This window comes from Aythya ferina, assembly GCF_964211825.1.
Source record: "Aythya ferina genome assembly, chromosome: 2".
NCBI lineage: Eukaryota > Metazoa > Chordata > Aves > Anseriformes > Anatidae > Aythya > Aythya ferina.
The window spans coordinates 67,355-88,109 of record NC_140297.1 but is presented as its reverse complement, the minus strand read 5'-3'; the positions used below and the strand labels follow the sequence as shown (position 1 = coordinate 88,109).

Below are 20,755 nucleotides of genomic sequence, written 5' to 3'. Positions count from 1 at the left end.
TCTTAAGGTAGACTAAATTTAGATACCTTGTTCTGCTGCAGACTGCCTTCACGGCGTTCCTGTTGCTCAAAGGGGAAATCATCAGGAGTAGTTGAAAATGATGCCTTCACCCCTTCGGGAGATTGATCCAGATCAACCAAAAAGGCTTCTTCATACACTTGGCAGTCTGTTCAAACAGGATGAGAAGGTAGGAGAAGTCTTGCTATCTGCTGTATCATTATTTGAAAAGTAACTGAATTGTAACACGGAGGCAAATACTCTGGTAGTGAATTGACGAAGCAATTGTTTTTTACTTATATTAAAAAAAAAAAAAAAAGTCTTTTCAGGGTACGATGATAGATGAAGCAGATAAATTTGTTGCTGGGCCTCAGAATAAGATCAAGCGTCCTGGAGAGCCCAATACTCCAGCATCACTAAAGAGAGAAGGCGTAGCACGTCGCCGCTATTGCGACGGCCACAGTCACTGTTGTGACAAACCATGTTGGTGGGAAAGGGCCACCCTGTGCTGCTGGATCTCCGTCACCATATCTGAACCTCAAAGGCATGCCAACAAATAAAGGTGTGTTGGAGTTGTTGTAGTACAGGAACTTGTGTGGTCATAAATGGACATAGTGTGCAGGAAAAAAAAAAAAAAGGTCTCCGTGCTTTCCGTGTTAATTCAAAAGGACACGTAAGTTTTAGAGTTAATTGGGACTGAATTTCTTTGGTCGGCTTAGACAAACAGGCTGTTGCTATAGGTAACGAAGTCCTGAATGAGCAATAATTTGGAACTGTTTCTAAAAAGTGCTGAAACCTTTCACCACGATGGTTTGGCGGTAGCAAGGATTTCATTTCAGCTTTTAATTCTCATTTGTGTATTCTATAGTGGGGAAGGGAGAAGTGGGGAAGGAAAGTGTGTAAAAAAAAAAAAAAAAAAAAATTTAAATTTCTCACAAATAGTAATTTACCCACCTGTTGCAGCAGAGTCGAAAGAAAAATTTGCTGGAACTGGGGGAAGGAGGGGAAACTTTAGTTTGCTTTAGTCACTGAAATGGGAATACAGCAAATAACTTCACGACAGTCATATGAGACGGTAGCAGCCCAAAAGGAGGTATTCCTGTGGTTGCGTCAAAGGGTGAATAAAACTACTGAAGTGATCTGACAGTGCTGAGTAACTCTCTCCACAGTACTTTCAACAAGAAGGGATGCAGAATAATGTCCTTCTGTGTTTTTTGATCCTGCAGTTATATGCACTACTAAGCTCCTTCTTAATTTTCAGACACTGGTATCAGTACTGTCCAAGATGGTAATGGAGAGAAGAAAGCAGAAAACTGTCAGTTGCTGGAAGAGCAAATTGATGGCTTGTCTGTGCAAATGGCTTCTTCGGTTCCAGCTGTTAAGGGAGAGGATGAAATGTCACCTGGTGACTTAGACTCTCTACATGATGAGTTCAATTGCTTAAATGATGCAAAGATGGCTTGGATCGTAAACCTGGTACCAATGCACTTGTTCGAGGGCCTCTAAATTACAGCGTGGCTGGAGATGACCAAAAACGAGTGATGGAGTCTACTTCTGAATCTGTGCCAAATTGATTTAAAATAACACCTACAATGTTGGAGGGAAGCGATGCTGGTATTAAAATCAGAGTGGTGAAAGAGGTTTGCAAACGTGGAAGAAGTAAGTTCTTTATTAGTGTATTAAAAATAGGCTAGGGGTACAGAAGACTTTTTCTTGAAATGAGGATCTATTTTGAAAATAAAACCTCAGATTTGGAATGATTTTTGATTACTCGTGTACAAGTAGTGGAAGAACAAGAAAGTAAGTACATGTATTCAGAGTCCAACTTTATATCCTCACCGTCCTTACTGCAGCACTCTTAAGCAGGCTTAGTCACAGCACCATTCGTGTTTTCATAGTTGGTTCAGAGAAGAAAACACAGAAACCAATGAAAAAATACTGTTGTTTCACATCTAAGGTGTCCGGTTCATTCTTTTGCGCTACTTTTTTTTTTTTGTTGTTAAACTTTATACGAGACAATCGTGCTCATGCTCCACATAGATCGGTCCTCTTGTAAAGAGTAGTTACCTTAAACCTCTGCTTTCAAAAATGACAGCTCTAGGTTGAAACATGGCTCGGTATGCCTTTGTTTCTATTAACTGCTGATCATGGCAGCGTGTTCGTGGAGATACAAGGCTTCTCTGCTGATTAAACCTAGTCTGCATTTTCCAAGGGCAGGTGTTTCTAGATACTGCTCTTTTAAGAGAAGAAAATTCAGCGTTACATTTGAATATCAGCTAATCGATATCACTTCAAATTATTGGTATGCTGGCTTTTTTTTCTTACGTGCATTACTGTATGCAGAAATGGGAAACTCTAGGCTTTGTTGTTTTTCCTTTGGCTGTTGAGATTTACTGAAAATGCATTTACAAGATCTGTTTCTAATATCTGTTTGGATCTCTTGTTTAAGATCGTGAAAAAAATCTTCTCTCTTCTTGAGGAGGTACGTACAAGGACGGATGGAAACTCAGAAGTATTTCATTGAATTTGCTATAAGGGAAGGAGCAAGGTTTGTATAGATACGAATGATTCGGAGTTAAACGCTAACGTTGTTCATGATAGCAAATCTCAGTCTTTTCCAAAACAAGTGTTTTGTTTTGACATACTTAAATTATTACAGTTTCAGCGGTCAAACTGCCGTTGTATTTTCTGAAGTAAATGGTCGTTACCTAGAGCTGAAGTGTGAAATAGAAAGATACGGGTGGTTATGGAAGAAAGACCCAGAATTTGCGTGGGTTGGGGAAAGATGGCTGTATCAAATTAAATTTGCCATTCTGATGTCAGAAATGAGGGAAGCTCTTCCATGCTGGAAACAGAGAGCCTCCGCTAATACTGTTTGTCGTGGCCAAATAATACTGAGTTATTTAACTGCTGTTTTTGGAAGAAGAAATGAAATTACTTCCCTAGGTTTAAAAATCGTGTCTTAATACAGCACTTAGAGAGAACGCTAGAGGAGCTAGAGTTCAACAGCCTACCCAACAGAGTTAATCAGGTGAACGGTAGATAATAGTGTACCAGCCAGAGGAATACGGACCGGGAATGAGTTTGCTGTGCCGCAGAAGAGTGGAAGAGGACGTAGCTGTTGCCCTCGCCATCCTGGCGGTCAAGTGATCTTACTGTCAGAGTCCGAGAAGAAGCAGCAGAGCTTTAACTTTACGAACCTCTATCGGCAGAAGCTGGGCTGTAACCTTAAGGACGTGCTACGAAAGGTGTGGCTTTTTTCCTGTGGAGGGTGCTCTTTGCTCAACAGGCTGAAAAAAATAACCATTGCTGCCCCTCCTGCAGGTGGTGAGAATTTACTCACTTGAATACTGTCATTAGCCGTTTTACGTGCAATAGGCAGTGGATCGCACTAAAATGGGGCACTGTCAAATGCACACAGTGTCTGCATTGTGGAGAGATCCCATCTGTTGTGTCGTCCCCGTCCCCCCCCCCCCCCCCCCCCAATAAAAAACCAACCAACCAACCAAAACTCCCAGAAACACCTGCACTGGTAATACTGCATGTTGCCAGCACAGAGACGAGGGCCTTGTTCCCGAGAACTGCTAGCCATGCCTTTAAACTTGAGATTCAGCATAGATCGAGAGTAAAGAAACTGCTGTTGTGTTAATGAAAGCTAAAGACAGCCCTGTGACTGTTACCACTTGGTGGTTACTAAACAATCTACCTCAGACTCTCTTCTGTTTTTATCTGCAGACATTATGAAAGCGCACCTGAGGCTTCCCAGGTCCCTGACTTCAGTTCTCTTTCATCCCGTGAGGAGGACGGAGATTCTTCAGGTGGCCTTGCCTTGGCACACGCTGTGCTTTGGAAGCACTAAAAAGAAATGCTTTTAAAAGTGTGCATTTATTTTAATGTTCATACAAAAGAGATTGGTTTTGAACAGTGTTGTTACCGGATCACTAATTTGATATTTTAACTGTATGCATTTTTTTGAACATAGGTGTGTGTGTGTGTGTGTGTGTGTATATATATATATATATAAAAAAAAAAAAACGTTTTATTAATTCTCGTTAAGTGCTGATCTGAGGAGTCTGTAATGGGCAGCGCTGAATTCCTCAAATTGTCTGTCACCAACAGACCGCTAATATTTTTTGTGAAACCAGTCTGCATATCCTGAAACCCCACTTCTGGTAATAGCTGCGGAATGTGTTTGTTACTTACCTCCCGGTAGCACGTACCCTGGAGCACCTGCCTCATCAGTCAGCTCAGCCTGTACAGGGTGTACATTTTTGCTCCAAGGCTAAAGTGTTAAAGACACCAAGTTCCAGCTTACCAAATCCTTGGTTACCCGAGTTAATATCCTCCCTTCCGTTCCTCTTACTCTTTTGTTCAAAGGTAATGTTGTGAATCACAGAAAATGCAACGAAGACTGGAGCACCTGCACGTAATTAATATTTTCCTTTTAAACGGTAATATGCCAGTAGTAAGTGGCTCTTCAGATAATTTTATTTTCGGTTGTTCTCATTTAAAAACAGTCTCCTGCTCCTTTAACAGCTTTCTTTTAAAAGACAGGTTGAAGTTGTGCTGGCGTTAAGAAGCTCTTCACAAGGTACTGGGGCTGTCCTGAGGATTCCACTTGACCAGCCAGCAGAAGAGGCAGGGAAACATACTTACATTGATGGCCTGAACTTCTCTTCCTATTACTCTTTAGTACTAGCCAGCGTGTGTGAGACATCTTTTCCTTCTCCTGTGAAGCAGTGGGCTGGTCTTTCTGGAAGAGGTTGTTTGACCATTGGAATTACACCAGTGAGATTCAAGAAGGAAATAAAATCCAAAAGCAGCAGCGTATCTTTATTACTACGTTAAGTGAGAAAGTGACACTTGGAACGAACTCGTTATAAACAATTCTGAACTCTTTTCTTAGCGGGAACGTACTTGAAAAAAAAAACAAACGAACCACAGGAGTACCTTGGAATACATAGGGCGATTCATCCCTTCAGGATCATTACACGGCAGCTGTATGTCACCACAATACACCTCTTTTGCTTAATGGTGGACTTCTCAGAGGGAATTTACTTGGGTCAGGTATACTGTGTGTATGTGGTTTTATGCACGTAGAACTGCCTGTACTACACTATCTTTTAAATAGGTGGTGGTAAGAGGAGACAGCTTTCTTCTAGTAGATTCTTCCTTAAGTTTCTTTAGTGATTCCGGGGGCGCTCACTTGACCGTGATGTGCCTGACCTGGTTAGCATCTAAACCTCCTCCTCTGATGTGGTACAGCTGTCTGCTAAATTAGTTACAGAAAGATGGTGACTTTAACTCAGACAGTTCTCTCTTACCTCTCTATTGTTTTATCTGGATAATTTGAATTTGGATTAGATGCCTTACACTGAAACGGACGCGAGTCTGTGAGAAGAAAGCCAGGCGTCCTTGGAGACTGTGCCAATGAAAAGGGGAAGAAAAATGAGTGGAATAAATCTGAGTGCACATAGTCCTGCATCCCGAAGGGAGCACAGAAGGAAGGTTGCTTGCTTAGAAGAGCAGTGGATGCTTCGTGCCCGCCTTAAAGAGAATATTAACAGAGAGAATTCTTTGTAAGACAAGCTGCCCCGCGGGGTGTGGGTAGCAAATACGTTGGAAAAAATACAGCCACAAGCTCCGAATGGCACAGTAGGCGAGCTGTGATCCGCCCGACAAGGCCTCCCGCGGGCGCCCTCTGCCGCCACCTGCTGGTGGAAAACGAGTACTGCAGGCGGCCGAGGGGCGCGCATGCGCGGTGGCACCGGCGGGCGCCCTCTGCCGCCACCTGCTGGTTTTAATCGGGTACTGCAGGCGGCCGAGGGGCGCGCATGCGCGGTGACGCCCGCGGGCGCCCTCTGCCGCCACCTGCTGGTTTTAATCGGGTACTGCAGGCGGCCGGGGGGCGCGCATGCGCGGTGGGGCCCCGGGGGCGCCCTCTGCCGCCACCTGCTGGTTTTAATCGGGTATTGCAGGCGTCCGGGGGGCGCGCATGCGCGGTGACGCCCGCGGGCGCCCTCTGCCGCCACCTGCTGGTGGAGAACTAGTACTGCAGGCGGCCGAGGGGGGCGCATGCGCGGTGAGGCCCGGGGGCGCCCTCTGCCGCCTCCTGCTGGTGGAAAACGAGTACTGCAGGCGGCCGAGGGGGGCGCATGCGCGGTGGGGCCCGGGGGCGCCCTCTGCCGCCTCCTGCTGGTGGAAAACGAGTACTGCAGGCGGCCGTGGGGCCGTGCATGCGCGTTGCTTATTACGTCGTTGTTTTTTTTGCTGTGTAATTTCCTACGCTCCTAGATTTTTCTTCATATGTAAATCACACAGAATCACAGATCTTCTAGGTTGGAAGAGACCTCAAGATCATTGAGTCCAACCTCTGACCTAACACTAACGTTTGAGCTAATTCCCGTGGAAAATATTTCATTTACTTTCTTGGTTGTATTGTCCTTTCTATGTTCAAAGCTGAGGCATAAATACGGTAAATTTTGCTTCTAGAAACACCCCAGTTCTTTTGTCTGCACTCTGCATGCTGTAAACTAGGGATAGGCACAAAAAAAAACAAATAAATAAATAAATAAAAGAACACAGCTGCTGCTGCTCCTGCTCTCTTTCTTGTGGTTTGCCCCCTCCTCTTTCCCAGGTGATTGGGTTTGGGTGCTGGGCGGGGCCAAATGGTATAGGAGCCCCAGGCACGGCATCAGAGAGCTCCTTCTGCCCGGGCTGCTCTTTGGGGTCAGTGCTTTGTTGATGCTTCTGTTAGCTACATGCAGGGTTCTTTTGGTGGGTCAGGGTCTGGTACGATCTTTTAGAGGAAACCGATCTAGTAGTATGTGCATTTATTGCTTGAAGCTCTTTGGAGGTGATTAATTGTTATAGCACATTTATGGATAGGATGTCAATGTTATTTTGTGCGTTTGCTTTGTTGTTCTAGGTCCCTCGTGATTTTTGCAGGGTTACAGGGCAGATGCCACCAGATCTACCCCTTTTGTTGTTTTTGTTTTGTTTGATTTTTTTTTTTCTTGATTTTTCTTTTTCTTTTTTGGAAGGGGGTTTGGGATTTGAGCATCTCAATTTTGCGGGTTTGGGATTTGAGCGTCTTAATTTATTGGGTTAGGGGTTTTAGGCATAGGACTTCAGGGGTTTAGTGTGGTAAATAGTTTGGGTTAGGTCCGTAGGGGTTTCGAGGATGTTTAGGGATAGGGCTTGAGGCTATTTTGTGTAAGGGCGGGAAGGGCTAGGGTTACAGTGAGTGCTGTTAAATGTAGTTCTCGAAAACTCGGCCTCTGATTGGCCGTGCTGGCTGTCCAGGGAATTCTGGTAGGTGTAGTTTTCCGGCACCAGGCTTCCGGTAGGCCGTGTTGACTGCCCGGAGCATGCCGGGAGATGTAGTTCTGGGACTCCGAACTTCCGGGAGGCCATGTTGGGTGCCCGGAGCATGCCGGGCAATGTAGTTCTGGGCCTCCGGACCTCCGGGAGGCCATGTTGAGCGCCCAGAGCATGCCTGGAAATGAAGTTCTCGGGAACCAGGGTTGGGCTTAGGGACTAGGGCTGGGGCTAGGGTTAGAGTTTAGGGTGAGGGTTGGGGTTAGGGTTAGGGCTAGTGAATGCTGGTTCTCTGTGTTTGCAGATGACGGTGAGCGTGTTTAAACTAATTCCAGTTGAAGAAGTTTCAGTTACTTGCTTGGTGCCGTTATCAGTTCAACATTAAAAGCTGCAGCAAAAGCAAAAGGGGATTTTTGCTTCTAGAAACACCACAGGTCTCTTGTCTGCTCTCTGAATGTTTTTGAGATAAAACAGATTTTAAAAAACAAAGGAAAGGAAAGGAAAACAAAACAAAACACAGCTGCTCCTTTTGCTCTCTTCCTACTTTCATGTGCTTTGCCCCTCCCCTTTCCCAGGTGATTGGGTTTGGGTGCTGGGCGGGGCTAAATGCTATATGAGCCCCAGGCATGCCATCAGAGAGCTCCTTCTGCCTGGGCTGCTCTTTTGGGGACAGTGCTTTGTTCTTCCTTCTGTCCGTTGCAGGGTTGTTTAGGCAGGCTGGAGTCTATGGATTTCTGGATTTTAAGTGCTTGGAATTCACTTAGGAGAGGGATGTTCAGTAGGGGCTGCTGGCTCAGTTTGGGGCGCGGTTGTCACTGCAGTTATTTTCCTACAGCCAATAGAGTAAAATTCCAGTTTGCCTTTTAGAGGTGCTATAAGTGGGTAAAGAGAACAGATGGAAGCGTGTGCCACGTGGGGTAGGCAAGCGGCTGAGGTACAGGAGGGGATGAGAGCATGTGATTTTTTTTCTGGGGATGAAATGGACTCAATTTTGTTGGTGTATAATCTGTTCTGCTCCTAGATTTTTCTTTCAATGTGAAGAAAAGTTTGAGCTAATTCCAGGTAAGAAAGTTCCAGTTACTTGCTGGGTCGTATTGTCCTTTTAATATTCAAAGCTACAGCAAAAGCGTGGGGATTGTTGCTTCTAGAAACACCCCAGTTTTCTTGTCTGCACTCTGCATGCCGTTGAGCTAAAGCAGACTAAAAAATAAATAAATACAGGAAACACACACACAAAAAACAACAATAACAAAAACAACAACAACAAAAAAAACACACCATTGGGTGATGTGTTGTGAACGCAACGATCATTTAATTCCTTTGTTTTCCCAGGTGGTGTGGATGATACTGGTTGCACTGTTGGAGCTTGGATTTGGAGAGGAACAGGTGAGCATAGTTGTATGTTGCATCAGCAGTAGTCAGCGTTGTGGAGAAGGTGGGCATCATGACCGGCATGCTAGTGAATGCTGGTACTCTGTTTTTGCAGCTGATGATGAGCCTGGCAATTGACTAAGATGACGACCAGTGCCTGTGTATTTCTTGAGGCGGAGGGAATTTACCATGCAGCAACCTGAGAGCTAAGTTGGGGGGCACCTGGTATTTGCATATCTGGGGTGGCTAATGGGAGCTGGGAGCCAGAGCAGCGTGGAGCCAGCTGGCTGAAAATACTTGGTGCCGCTGCGAGGGTGGTTCAGGCTGGGTCACGTTCAGGCTGCTTGTGGCCGGGTCACCAGGCTAATAGAAGCAGCGGGATTATTTTGTAGCGTGAGTGCGTGCGCCAGGCAGGACAGTTTCCTTCTGTTCGTCTGTCCTGTAGTGTTGCTTCTGCAATGTCTGTTCTGTGCTTCTCGGGTCTTGATATCCTTCTAGCTTTTTACACTGGACAGACCAGACAGGCGACTTGGTAGCGGTGCTGAAGGGCCTCAGTGCTTGTTTTGTCATCGTGGCTCTGATCCGAGCACTTCTTGTCTTGCAGTCGCTGCTTGAAGTGCAGTTCTGTTTCAGGTCTCGTGCATCATATTCGGTTTGAGATCGCATCTGTTTCCATCCTCGCTCTTGTGGAAGTCATCTGGGCCGCATCAGGAGCTCTTGCTTGGGAATTGATTTCCTAAGCGTCGTCTTATGTGATTAAGGAGGTATTGGGGAGGCAAGGACAGTCCCCAGACAAGGACTGTATATCTCGAAACAAGACACCGGAACTCACGATAAGGAAGCGGCAGACGGACAGAGAAACAAATGTAAGGACTATAAATCTCAAAACTGGACGTTGGAATTCATTATAAAGAGACAACAAAGGGAAGAATTAGCAACAGCCAGCTCTTGCGATTAAGAAACATGCCAACTCAGCGGATTCCTGACCAAAGGTGAAAAGTACAATGTGAGGAAGACTCGGGGTCTTCCTCCCAAAGACCCCTGCCCACGTCCCAAAGGCCCCTGCCCACAGTTCTTGGGAGGCTCTACTCAGGCGCAAGGTGCCAAAAGGCTAATTAGCATGAGAAGCGAGGGAAGGCGGGGGTAGGCAATGAATATGTATAGGCGCCGGTAGAATATTGATAGATTGATTGTATAAATTCAAGACTGCTTTCTGCTTTGGGTATGCACGATAGGTGGAGAGATCCCCCCGTGCATCCAGCGCTGCAATAAAGAATATACCGCTTAAAGGAATTTCGGCTTCGATCTTTGAATCATATGGGGTTTTCAGTCCCCATCCTTCTGGTCTCTTGTCTTGAAGGAAGGCTTTTTAGGCCTCCATCACCCCAGTTCTGGCAGTGTCTTCCAGTCGCGTGTCGTGACATTTGAGTCTCTCCTTGGGTCTGGTGCAGAGCACCTGTTGTGACTTGCTGTTGCCATAGGGCTTCCCTCCGGGGGTCACTTTTTCTTGCGCCTTGTGTTGTGTGTTTTGTTTGTAGTGTTTGTGGCGTGGCTGTGTGTGTATGTGTTTGGTCTGGAGCTGTCCTGCCTGGCAGTTAGTGATGACAGCTAACGTGGCAGTGCATGGGTGTGCTAATACATTGTCCGGACTGTGTTGGCGAAGACATCTGGTCTGCCTCTGCGCACGTACTGAAGGGCAGCAGGCACAGTCATCTCTGTGGTGTTTGTCAGATGTGCGTGTGGGGGGGAAGAGTTGAGCTGCTTGTGAGCAGCTGCTCGCATAGTGCTTGAACGGTGTGCTTGAGGAGGAGGTCTGTGGAATCTTGAAAGCTTACAGATAAGGGGTTTTTGAGACTTTTATTTTTATTTCTCTCCTGTCCCCAGTAGAGTGTAAACCTTTGGAGGAACCTGTCACAGGAAAGAGCTCCTTCCGGAACTGTTCAGCGCTCCGTAGGCAGCTCGGTGACTGGCTTGGTCTACTTCTGAGGTGTGCTGAGGTATGGGGGCTGCTGTTTTGAAATGATAATATTGTAAACGGGGTCCCTTTGTGTTGTTGAGGGATGGGTGCTAATGCTGGCAGCTGAATGATTATCTTGTGACCGTTTTCATTTGTTAAAGCTGAAACACAGTGTACAACGCGGGACTTGACCGGAGCTGCTTTTGGCAAGGTGAGCGATGAACAGATGTAGCAGGTACTTTAGGGGTGCAGTTGTCACTGCAGTTACTTAACTGCACAAAGTACAGTAAAAATCCTGTTGATATTTCAGGGGTGTTGTAGCTGGCCTAAGAGAGCAGATGGAAGCATCTGCCTCGAGGGCAGGTGAGGGAGCAGAGGTTAGGGAGCAGATGAGAGTAACTGTCCCAGCTGTGCTGTGGCTTTGGATGCTGCTTCAGCCTATGCTTTTCTTTTTGTTTCACAGGTGTGTCGCACAGGCTCAGAGGGGCCAAGCTGCACTCTGAAGAGCAGCACGGGAAGGGCGGGCTGTTTGTGAGCTGGATTGGAGCAGAACTGCCAAGTAGCACGAGGTGACTGGGAAGGGTCTTGCTTTGCAGGTGCCATGGCAGGCTCTCCACAGAAGCGGTTGAGGATTTGAGAAGAGGTTGCAGATCATCGAGGAGCGACACGTGCAGGGACGGCTTGAAAACGGTATGGCTGCTTTCTCTTCTGTTTATCAGGTGTCCCAGGCGACGTGGGCTGTGATGTTAGCCTTTAGGATCGGAACAAAGCAGGTGCTGATGGCGGTCTTCTTCGGTAGGCAAAGAGGTGCCCGAAGCCCCCTCCTGTGCAGCCTGAGCACGCCTCGCTGAGGATGAAGCTTGCTTTCCAGCAGTTCTGGAAACTGTGTTGAGGCTGAAATGCTGCGTCTGTGTTCGGGTTGGGGTTGCACCTTGGTGAGTGTAGGGATGGGTTTTAAGTGGGTGCAGCGGAGGGCCCGGCCCCAGTGTCCTGTAGTGTGTTTTGACCCATCAGCATAGCCTTTTGGTTCTCAGATAGCCTGCTGAAGGAAGTGATTTTTGCTGCGAGTGGAACGGAATTGATTTTGTTGGCGTATAATCTGTTCTGCTCCTAGATTTTTCTTTCTGCGTAAATAAAAGTTTGAGCTAATTCGAGCTGAAAAAGCTTCAGTTACTTGCTTGGTTGTGTTGTCCTTTCAATATTCAAAGCTGCAGCGAAAGCATGGGGATTGTTGCTTCTAGAAACACCCCAGTTCTCCTGTCTGCCCTCTGCATGCTGTTGAGCTAAGCCTTATAAATAAGTAAATAAACCACAGCTGCTGCTCCTCCTCTTTCTACTTTCATGTGCTTTGCCCCTCCCCTTTCCCAGGTGATTGGGTTTGGGTGCTGGGTGGGACCAAAAGGTATATGAGCCCCAAGTATGCCGTCAGAGAGCTCCTTCTGCCTGGGCTGCTCTTTGGGGGTAAGTGCTTTGTTTTTCCTTCAGTCAGTTGCCGGGTTCTCTAGGCAGGCTGGAGTCTATGGATTTCTGGAATTCTAAGGGCTTGGAATTCACTTCATAGAGGGATATGTAGCAGAGGTTGCTGGCTCACTTTTTTTTTGGGATGGTGGGATACGCTCCTGTGTTTGATCTGTATTTTAATCTCTAGATGAATCAACCCACTTGTGTAACTCTCCAGAGGACTAAAACCAGCTTGATGACATGCTACAAGAGGCTTGACCGTGTTGGTGCAGTATTACCAAGAGACTGAGCGGGGTCACCTTTTTCATCTGCAAAGGGTATGTCTGCCATTACCCCTGCCGGGGCTGCTATGCATTCATGGCCTTGTGGCATTTGTGGACTTCAGTTTGTTTGTTTGTTTGTTTGTTTGTTTTATTTGTCTGGCTCTGGTCTCTGTGTTTGAGTCCTCTGCATGTGCCGCACTGTTTGCGTATCCATTGTGGATGTGACCTTCTCTCTTTGTTTCTTGTAGCTCAGGGCGTAGGCACGGAAGCTTGAACGAAGCATGAGGGTGAGTGGACAGCAGTGGGGGCCCCGAGTTGCTCGGTGGACTGTGTGAGTCTGCTTCAGCTGTCGGGCCGGCTTTGCAAGTGCCTTGCGACAGCAGAGTACGTCTCCTGCCACGTTTCTGACACGTGCCAGACGTCAGCGGTTCCAGGGTTCCAGTTCCTGAAATGCTGGAGATGCTCGGAGCACGAGAGGAGCTGGGGCGGCTTCGGGGGGCTGGGGGAGAGGGGACAGGGGAGAGGGGGGCGGCTGCGGCGGCGGGGGGGGGCAGAGAGGGCAGCAGGAGGAGGTGCCGTTGCGTGCGCGTGGCCGACGCCCCTCTGGATTGGCTGGAGTGCTCCGTCCCGAGGCATGCTGGGAGCTGTAGTTCTGCGCTGCCGGGCGGCCACGTGGGCTCCGGGCTGCGCGGCCGGGCCGGGGCCGGGCCGGGGCCGGGCCGTGCGCGCCGGGAGGCGCAGGTTGCCGCTGGCGGCGAGCGCGGTTGCCGGCGGTGAGGCGAGCGAGAGCCTCCGGGGGTGCCTCCTCGGAGCGTCGGGCCGGGAGGGGCGGGGGGTGTTGAGGCCGGGCGCGGGTCCTCGCTGCGCTTGATCGTTGGGCTGCGCCGCGCCGCGCCTCGGAGGCTTTCCTCTCCCTGCGTCCTGACAGCCGGCTCTCTCCTTGTGCTGCGGTTCACCGGGGCAGAAGCAGCTCCCCGCCGCTAGGACCCCTGCGGGGTTTGTTGCCGAGCGAAGGTGGCGCACCGGGTAAAGCGAGGAAAGCCGCAGCTGGCGTGCTGCGGTCGCAGGGTTCTCAGGAGAGAGAGCAGCCCGTCCGTCCCGACTGCCCAGGTAAGTCGCAGCGACCTCGGGGTGGAATCGAGGCGTGCTCGTAAGCTTCCTGCAGCCCCGGCTCAAAGGCTTCATTGAATTTGCGGAAGCGCGAGCTGCTCGGCGCTGGGAAGCGCAAAGGGAAGGAAGGCACGTAGTGCCTGCCGAGTCGTAGTAGCCTCTTAGACCTAGAATGAACTGGCCTGTCAGGCTCTGTCTGTTGCTCAGTCTTTGGTACGAGAGGCTAAACTTTGTCCCGCCTCAGCTTTCGGAGTTGTCCTAGGAATAGACCGGTGCTTGCGGGGCTTTCCAGGACGCTGGTTGCGGTCAGTGAGGACAGACGTGAGAGGCAATTTCTGTCTGTCTGTCTGTCTCTTGGTTATGTCCCAAGAGTTTTGCTTGAACTGTGTGCAATAAAGGAGGCCTTGGGCCTGTACTGAGCAGCGAGAGAGAGCAAAACTCTGCGTAAGCACTGGCCGTGGCAACGTTGCTTGGGAGTTGAGCGGCTGGGGGTCTTTCCAGAGGTGGGGGGTCTTCCCAGCGGAACTCGGTACGCAGGCAGAAACGTGACCTTCGAGGTCTTTGTTTGTCTTGCGCTGCAGCTGTGGTATTTGCCCCATAACTGTATGGAGTTGCTGAATTCTAGAGGGGATGATGATAGAGACGTCCCTGGTTCAGCCTTTTTTTGCCGCAGTCCTTGCAGAAGTTGTGGAAAAATGAGTAGTATCCTTCTCTTTAAGTTCACCTTTTAAAGAGTTCTTCCTGCAGACTCCTGTCTCCGTGGTTTAGGTACGTGATTTGTGTGAAACAGAGCCAGGCTTTCCTGTTAACGAGTGCCCTGATTGAAATTCCCTGTTGTTGGAGAACAAGAACCATCAGTGGTGCTTGGCAGTTTAAAACCTCTTGGCTTACGCAAAGGCTAACTTGCCAAAGCGAATGGGAAGTAGCCTAAAGTTCAGTAAATGCGCTGAATAGAAAAGGCCGTCTTCTTGACGGGAAAAGAGCTTTGCAGAACGTGAGCTTTGTTTCCCGTAGGGCTCCCTGCTTGCCCACCTGTTCAGCGATTACTGCAGGCTTTGACTGGTCCCCTCAGGCCCAATATCGCACACGTGCTGTGCTGCAGACGGTGCCTTAGCTTCCTTGCCGTCTCGTGCTGCGTTACTTGTACCTGCAGAAAATTTACTTCAGTGTCACAGAAACCCCGTGGGAAGCGTTCCCGACTCACGCCGGTAGGACCATCCCGTCGCGGCTGGTAAAATCCAGGAGCAGGACGATGCTTGGAAGAACGTCACCTATGGAGGAGAAGACAACAGTCTCCTTCCTGTTAGGCAACAGGTTTCCAAGACTGGTTTCCCCACCCCCCTGTGCGTTTTGAAGGAGGCAGTCCCTAAGCTGATGCAATCCAACTATCCAACTGCATCTAAGATGCTGGTTGTTACTTCCATAAGCTATAAAGGAACTTAATGTGTTCTGTGTTTTTAGGTCGAGGCTCGTGTGCGTGAGTTTGGCTTGTCGCGATGGCCGGTGTAGATGATCGCTCACGTGCCCCAAAGCTCCTTGTGCTGATGCTGGATCTGCCCCACGGTAAAGGACCGCATGCTGTGTGTTCAGCTTTTCTTCCTTACCGTGTCGTCCGTATGTATGTATGTATTTACTTCTCTGAAGGAAAGGGTGGATTTTTCGTGGGTCCCTCTGTGCGCGTCTCGAACCAGGCTGCAGTAAATACGCGTAAGCGAGTAGGCTGCTGCAGCGCGTCCTGGACAGTATCAGGGTGCTACTCTGCTAGCAGTGGAGAGCTGGGTGAAGGTGCCCAGGGTAAGGGCTTGTTCTGCCTCAAGTTGAACAGAAAGTTTCAGGAGTTGAGCATCCCAGGGGATGTTTGTAGGACTGCTGTTAGACGATAAAGGTTCGGATGGCTGTCGACGAAGGGGATTTTGTTGGTTCTTTTTCGATAGCTGTTCCTGCCAAAGATCGCGTCGGTCACAAAAGGTAGTAGTAACCTTGCGGTTTCTATGTTCTGTAGCGTTTGTACTAAAATACACTGGCAGATGAATAAATGAGCAGGTACAAATACACGTGACTCTGTAGCTGAGACTAAATAACGTGCAGTTTCTTCTGTGTTTTATCTTTCAAAGCACGTTGTTGCTGAGCGCCTGAGCTTTTTGCTCGCATTACCGAGGAAAGGAATGGCAGTGCTTCTTCCCCCCTCATCTCTTTTTTTTTTTTTCCCCCCTCTCCTCTTCTTCCTCGATGACAGGGTACTCGAAATGTTTTCCTCGGATGTCCACGTGAAAAACGAAATAAATAAATAAATGCTGATGGTGAAGACACTGACAGAATTGGGTGACATTTTCAAGGTAGAGGAGGGGCGAAGAATGTGGAAATTCCTGGTACATTAGTGGTGCTCTGTTAACAAAACTGACGTATACGCCACTTGCTGTTCCTAGTTTTTTGGTTTGGTTTTCCTTTCAGTAGTCTCCCCGAAGGCTTTTGCGGACACACGGTGTATCTTTTCTGTTCTTCCAGTATTCGTTTGTCAGGAAAGACGACCGTGCAATCCGAGGGCTGTGGACAACCATCTACCAGGTGGTTGTTGCAGCCTCCATCGGTCATGTTATTTGTGCTTTTAGCTCGCCCTCTCCTATATCTTGAGTTGAATTTCTTTTTTTTTTTTTTTTTTGGCAACGCTATGTTTGCAGTGATAGCATTGCTGCCGAGGTATTTTTGACTAAAAATGATCTTAACTGTAGTAGTGAATTCACAGAGTGTGGCTTTGTGTAACGACTCCCGCGATCACAACTTTTTTTTTTTTCCTTTGTCACAGATAGGAGGAAAGCTCTTTCCGGAGAGATGGAAAGAAAGTTGTTTCAGAATACGTTCAGAATGTCTGAAGTTGTTTTGGAATTTTTTTTTGTTTTGGTTTTTTTTTTTTTAGTAGTTAACGGTAGTACAGCCCACAGAGCAATTTCTTTGTGCGTGAGAACTCGCGGGTTAACTGAAAGTTACTTGTTTTATTATAAAACTAGGATTTGAAGCCACGGGCATTCAGAAATGCATATGATATGTCTTGTCACAGTCTTCTAGATCAGCTAACCGGAATGAGAAGCAATCTTCTGAAAACACACAGGGATATCGTGGGGCAGGATGAAGGTAAATGGACACAATTATTTATTAATATTCTGGTACAGCTATTTAATTCACCTAAGTAGTGTTTCTGTCCTCGGTGTGGGAGAGGAAGTAGACTTTGCATCGTTTCTTGGGTCAGTCGTCCTTCCCTAGATTCCGAAGGAAAAGAATGAAATTTCTGCCTTCTGTCACAAAACATGTTGTGCGTGCTTGGAATTTGAAAATTAAGTTTCATGGGTGAGCTTTCCTGTGCAACAGGATGCAGTAGATGTTCTTATAGTGATGGTGAAAGGAAAGAGGGGCTTTATTTGCCTTTTGCTTTTCCTTTGTTTTGTAGAGGGAGGAAATAGTGATTTCTAGATCTTAAATGCTAACACTGGAAATGGAAGCATGCGAGGCTTGTATTTCCTTAGTCTTAAGGTAGACTAAATTTAGATACCTTGTTCTGCTGCAGACTGCCTTCACGGCGTTCCTGTTGCTCAAAGGGGAAATCGTCAGGAGTAGTTGAAAATGATGCCTTCACCCCTTCGGGAGATTGATCCAGATCAACCAAAAAGGCTTCTTCATACACTTGGCAGTCTGTTCAAACAGGATGAGAAGGTAGGAGAAGTCTTGCTATCTGCTGTATCATTATTTGAAAAGTAACTGAATTGTAACACGGAGGCAAATACTCTGGTAGTGAATTGACGAAGCAATTGTTTTTTACTTATATTAAAAAAAAAAAAAAAAGTCTTTTCAGGGTACGATGATAGATGAAGCAGATAAATTTGTTGCTGGGCCTCAGAATAAGATCAAGCGTCCTGGAGAGCCCAATACTCCAGCATCACTAAAGAGAGAAGGCGTAGCACGTCGCCGCTATTGCGACGGCCACAGTCACTGTTGTGACAAACCATGTTGGTGGGAAAGGGCCACCCTGTGCTGCTGGATCTCCGTCACCATATCTGAACCTCAAAGGCATGCCAACAAATAAAGGTGTGTTGGAGTTGTTGTAGTACAGGAACTTGTGTGGTCATAAATGGACATAGTGTGCAGGAAAAAAAAAAAAAAAGGTCTCCGTGCTTTCTGTGTTAATTCAAAAGGACACGTAAGTTTTAGAGTTAATTGGGACTGAATTTCTTTGGTCGGCTTAGACAAACAGGCTGTTGCTATAGGTAACGAAGTCCTGAATGAGCAATAATTTGGAACTGTTTCTAAAAAGTGCTGAAACCTTTCACCACGATGGTTTGGCGGTAGCAAGGATTTCATTTCAGCTTTTAATTCTCATTTGTGTATTCTATAGTGGGGAAGGGAGAAGTGGGGAAGGAAAGTGTGTAAAAAAAAAAAAAAAAATTTTTAAATTTCTCACAAATAGTAATTTACCCACCTGTTGCAGCAGAGTCAAAAGAAAAATTTGCTGGAACTGGGGGAAGGAGGGGAAACTTTAGTTTGCTTTAGTCACTGAAATGGGAATACAGCAAATAACTTCACGACAGTCATATGAGACAGTAGCAGCCCAAAAGGAGGTATTCCTGTGGTTGCGTCAAAGGGTGAATAAAACTACTGAAGTGATCTGACAGTGCTGAGTAACTCTCTCCACAGTACTTTCAACAAGAAGGGATGCAGAATAATGTCCTTCTGTGTTTTTTGATCCTGCAGTTATATGCACTACTAAGCTCCTTCTTAATTTTCAGACACTGGTATCAGTACTGTCCAAGATGGTAATGGAGAGAAGAAAGCAGAAAACTGTCAGTTGCTGGAAGAGCAAATTGATGGCTTGTCTGTGCAAATGGCTTCTTCGGTTCCAGCTGTTAAGGGAGAGGATGAAATGTCACCTGGTGACTTAGACTCTCTACATGATGAGTTCAATTGCTTAAATGATGCAAAGATGGCTTGGATCGTAAACCTGGTACCAATGCACTTGTTCGAGGGCCTCTAAATTACAGCGTGGCTGGAGATGACCAAAAACGAGTGATGGAGTCTACTTCTGAATCTGTGCCAAATTGATTTAAAATAACACCTACAATGTTGGAGGGAAGCGATGCTGGTATTAAAATCAGAGTGGTGAAAGAGGTTTGCAAACGTGGAAGAAGTAAGTTCTTTATTAGTGTATTAAAAATAGGCTAGGGGTACAGCAGACTTTTTCTTGAAATGAGGATCTATTTTGAAAATAAAACCTCAGATTTGGAATGATTTTTGATTACTCGTGTACAAGTAGTGGAAGAACAAGAAAGTAAGTACATGTATTCAGAGTCCAACTTTATATCCTCACCGTCCTTACTGCAGCACTCTTAAGCAGGCTTAGTCACAGCACCATTCGTGTTTTCATAGTTGGTTCAGAGAAGAAAACACAGAAACCAATGAAAAAATACTGTTGTTTCACATCTAAGGTGTCCGGTTCATTCTTTTGCGCTACTTTTTTTTTTTTGTTGTTAAACTTTATACGAGACAATCGTGCTCATGCTCCACATAGATCGGTCCTCTTGTAAAGAGTAGTTACCTTAAACCTCTGCTTTCAAAAATGACAGCTCTAGGTTGAAACATGGCTCGGTATGCCTTTGTTTCTATTAACTGCTGATCATGGCAGCGTGTTCGTGGAGATACAAGGCTTCTCTGCTGATTAAACCTAGTCTGCATTTTCCAAGGGCAGGTGTTTCTAGATACTGCTCTTTTAAGAGAAGAAAATTCAGCGTTACATTTGAATATCAGCTAATCGATATCACTTCAAATTATTGGTATGCTGGCTTTTTTTTCTTACGTGCATTACTGTATGCAGAAATGGGAAACTCTAGGCTTTGTTGTTTTTCCTTTGGCTGTTGAGATTTACTGAAAATGCATTTACAAGATCTGTTTCTAATATCTGTTTGGATCTCTTCTTTAAGATCGTGAAAAAAATCTTCTCTCTTCTTGAGGAGGTACGTACAAGGACGGATGGAAACTCAGAAGTATTTCATTGAATTTGCTATAAGGGAAGGAGCAAGGTTTGTATAGATACGAATGATTCGGAGTTAAACGCTAACGTTGTTCATGATAGCAAATCTCAGTCTTTTCCAAAACAAGTGTTTTGTTTTGACATACTTAAATTATTACAGTTTCAGCGGTCAAACTGCCGTTGTATTTTCTGAAGTAAATGGTCGTTACCTAGAGCTGAAGTGTGAAATAGAAAGATACGGGTGGTTATGGAAGAAAGACCCAGAATTTGCGTGGGTTGGGGAAAGATGGCTGTATCAAATTAAATTTGCCCTTCTGATGTCAGAAATGAGGGAAGCTCTTCCATGCTGGAAACAGAGAGCCTCCGCTAATACTGTTTGTCGTGGCCAAATAATACTGAGTTATTTAACTGCTGTTTTTGGAAGAAGAAATGAAATTACTTCCCTAGGTTTAAAAATCGTGTCTTAATACAGCACTTAGAGAGAACGCTAGAGGAGCTAGAGTTCAACAGCCTACCCAACAGAGTTAATCAGGTGAACGGTAGATAATAGTGTACCAGCCAGAGGAATACGGACCGGGAATGAGTTTGCTGTGCCGCAGAAGAGTGGAAGAGGACGTAGCTGTTGCCCTCGCCGTCCTGGCGGTCAAGTGATCTTACTGTCAGAGTCCGAGAAGAAGCAGCAGAGCTTTAACTTTACGAACCTCTATCGGCAGAAGCTGGGCTGTAACCTTAAGGACGTGCTATGAAAGGTGTGGCTTTTTTCCTGTGGAGGGTGCTCTTTGCTCAACAGGCTGAAAAAAATAACCATTGCTGCCCCTCCTGCAGGTGGTGAGAATTTACTCACTTGAATACTGTCATTAGCCGTTTTACGTGCAATAGGCAGTGGATCGCACTAAAATGGGGCACTGTCAAATGCACACAGTGTCTGCATTGTGGAGAGATCCCATCTGTTGTGTCCCCCCCCCCCCCCCCCCCCCCCCCCAATAAAAAACCAACCAACCAAACAAAACTCCCAGAAACACCTGCACTGGTAATATTTGATGTTGCCAGCACAGAGACGAGGGCCTTGTTCCCGAGAACTGCTAGCCATGCCTTTAAACTTGAGATTCAGCGTAGATCGAGAGTAAAGAAACTGCTGTTGTGTTAATGAAAGCTAAAGACAGCCCTGTGACTGTTACCACTTGGTGGTTACTAAACAATCTACCTCAGACTCTCTTCTGTTTTTATCTGCAGACATTATGAAAGCGCACCTGAGGCTTCCCA

At 46.7% G+C, this 20,755-nt stretch overlaps 3 long non-coding RNA genes across 5 annotated transcripts in view; all 3 read left to right on the top strand.

The window, feature by feature from the left end:
- Positions 1–11,201, top strand: part of LOC311432622 — a 54,355-nt gene extending 43,154 nt beyond the window's left edge. Inside the window, exons 3-6 of the long non-coding RNA XR_014690171.1 lie at positions 8,778–9,788; positions 10,573–10,685; positions 10,807–10,856; positions 11,109–11,201. This is a non-coding gene — a long non-coding RNA (uncharacterized lncRNA). The remainder of the gene's footprint in view (positions 1–8,777; positions 9,789–10,572; positions 10,686–10,806; positions 10,857–11,108) is intronic.
- On the top strand, positions 46–3,430 carry LOC311432632. 2 transcript variants are annotated; one of them, XR_014690187.1, is made up of 3 exons: positions 46–187; positions 2,447–2,545; positions 2,969–3,430. It is a non-coding gene; the product is annotated as an uncharacterized lncRNA (long non-coding RNA). The 2 variants fall into 2 exon arrangements; XR_014690188.1 differs by lacking the exons at positions 2,447–2,545; positions 2,969–3,430 and adding an exon at positions 1,259–1,948.
- Positions 11,202–13,158: 1,957 nt separating the features above from the next.
- Positions 13,159–18,944, top strand: LOC311432621. Of its 2 annotated transcripts, XR_014690170.1 has the most exons (7): positions 13,188–13,479; positions 14,941–15,042; positions 15,716–15,815; positions 15,985–16,044; positions 16,535–16,608; positions 17,039–17,184; positions 18,255–18,944. It is a non-coding gene; the product is annotated as an uncharacterized lncRNA (long non-coding RNA). The 2 variants fall into 2 exon arrangements; XR_014690169.1 differs by lacking the exon at positions 15,985–16,044 and having other exon boundaries at positions 13,159–13,479.
- Positions 18,945–20,755: the final 1,811 nt, after the last annotated feature.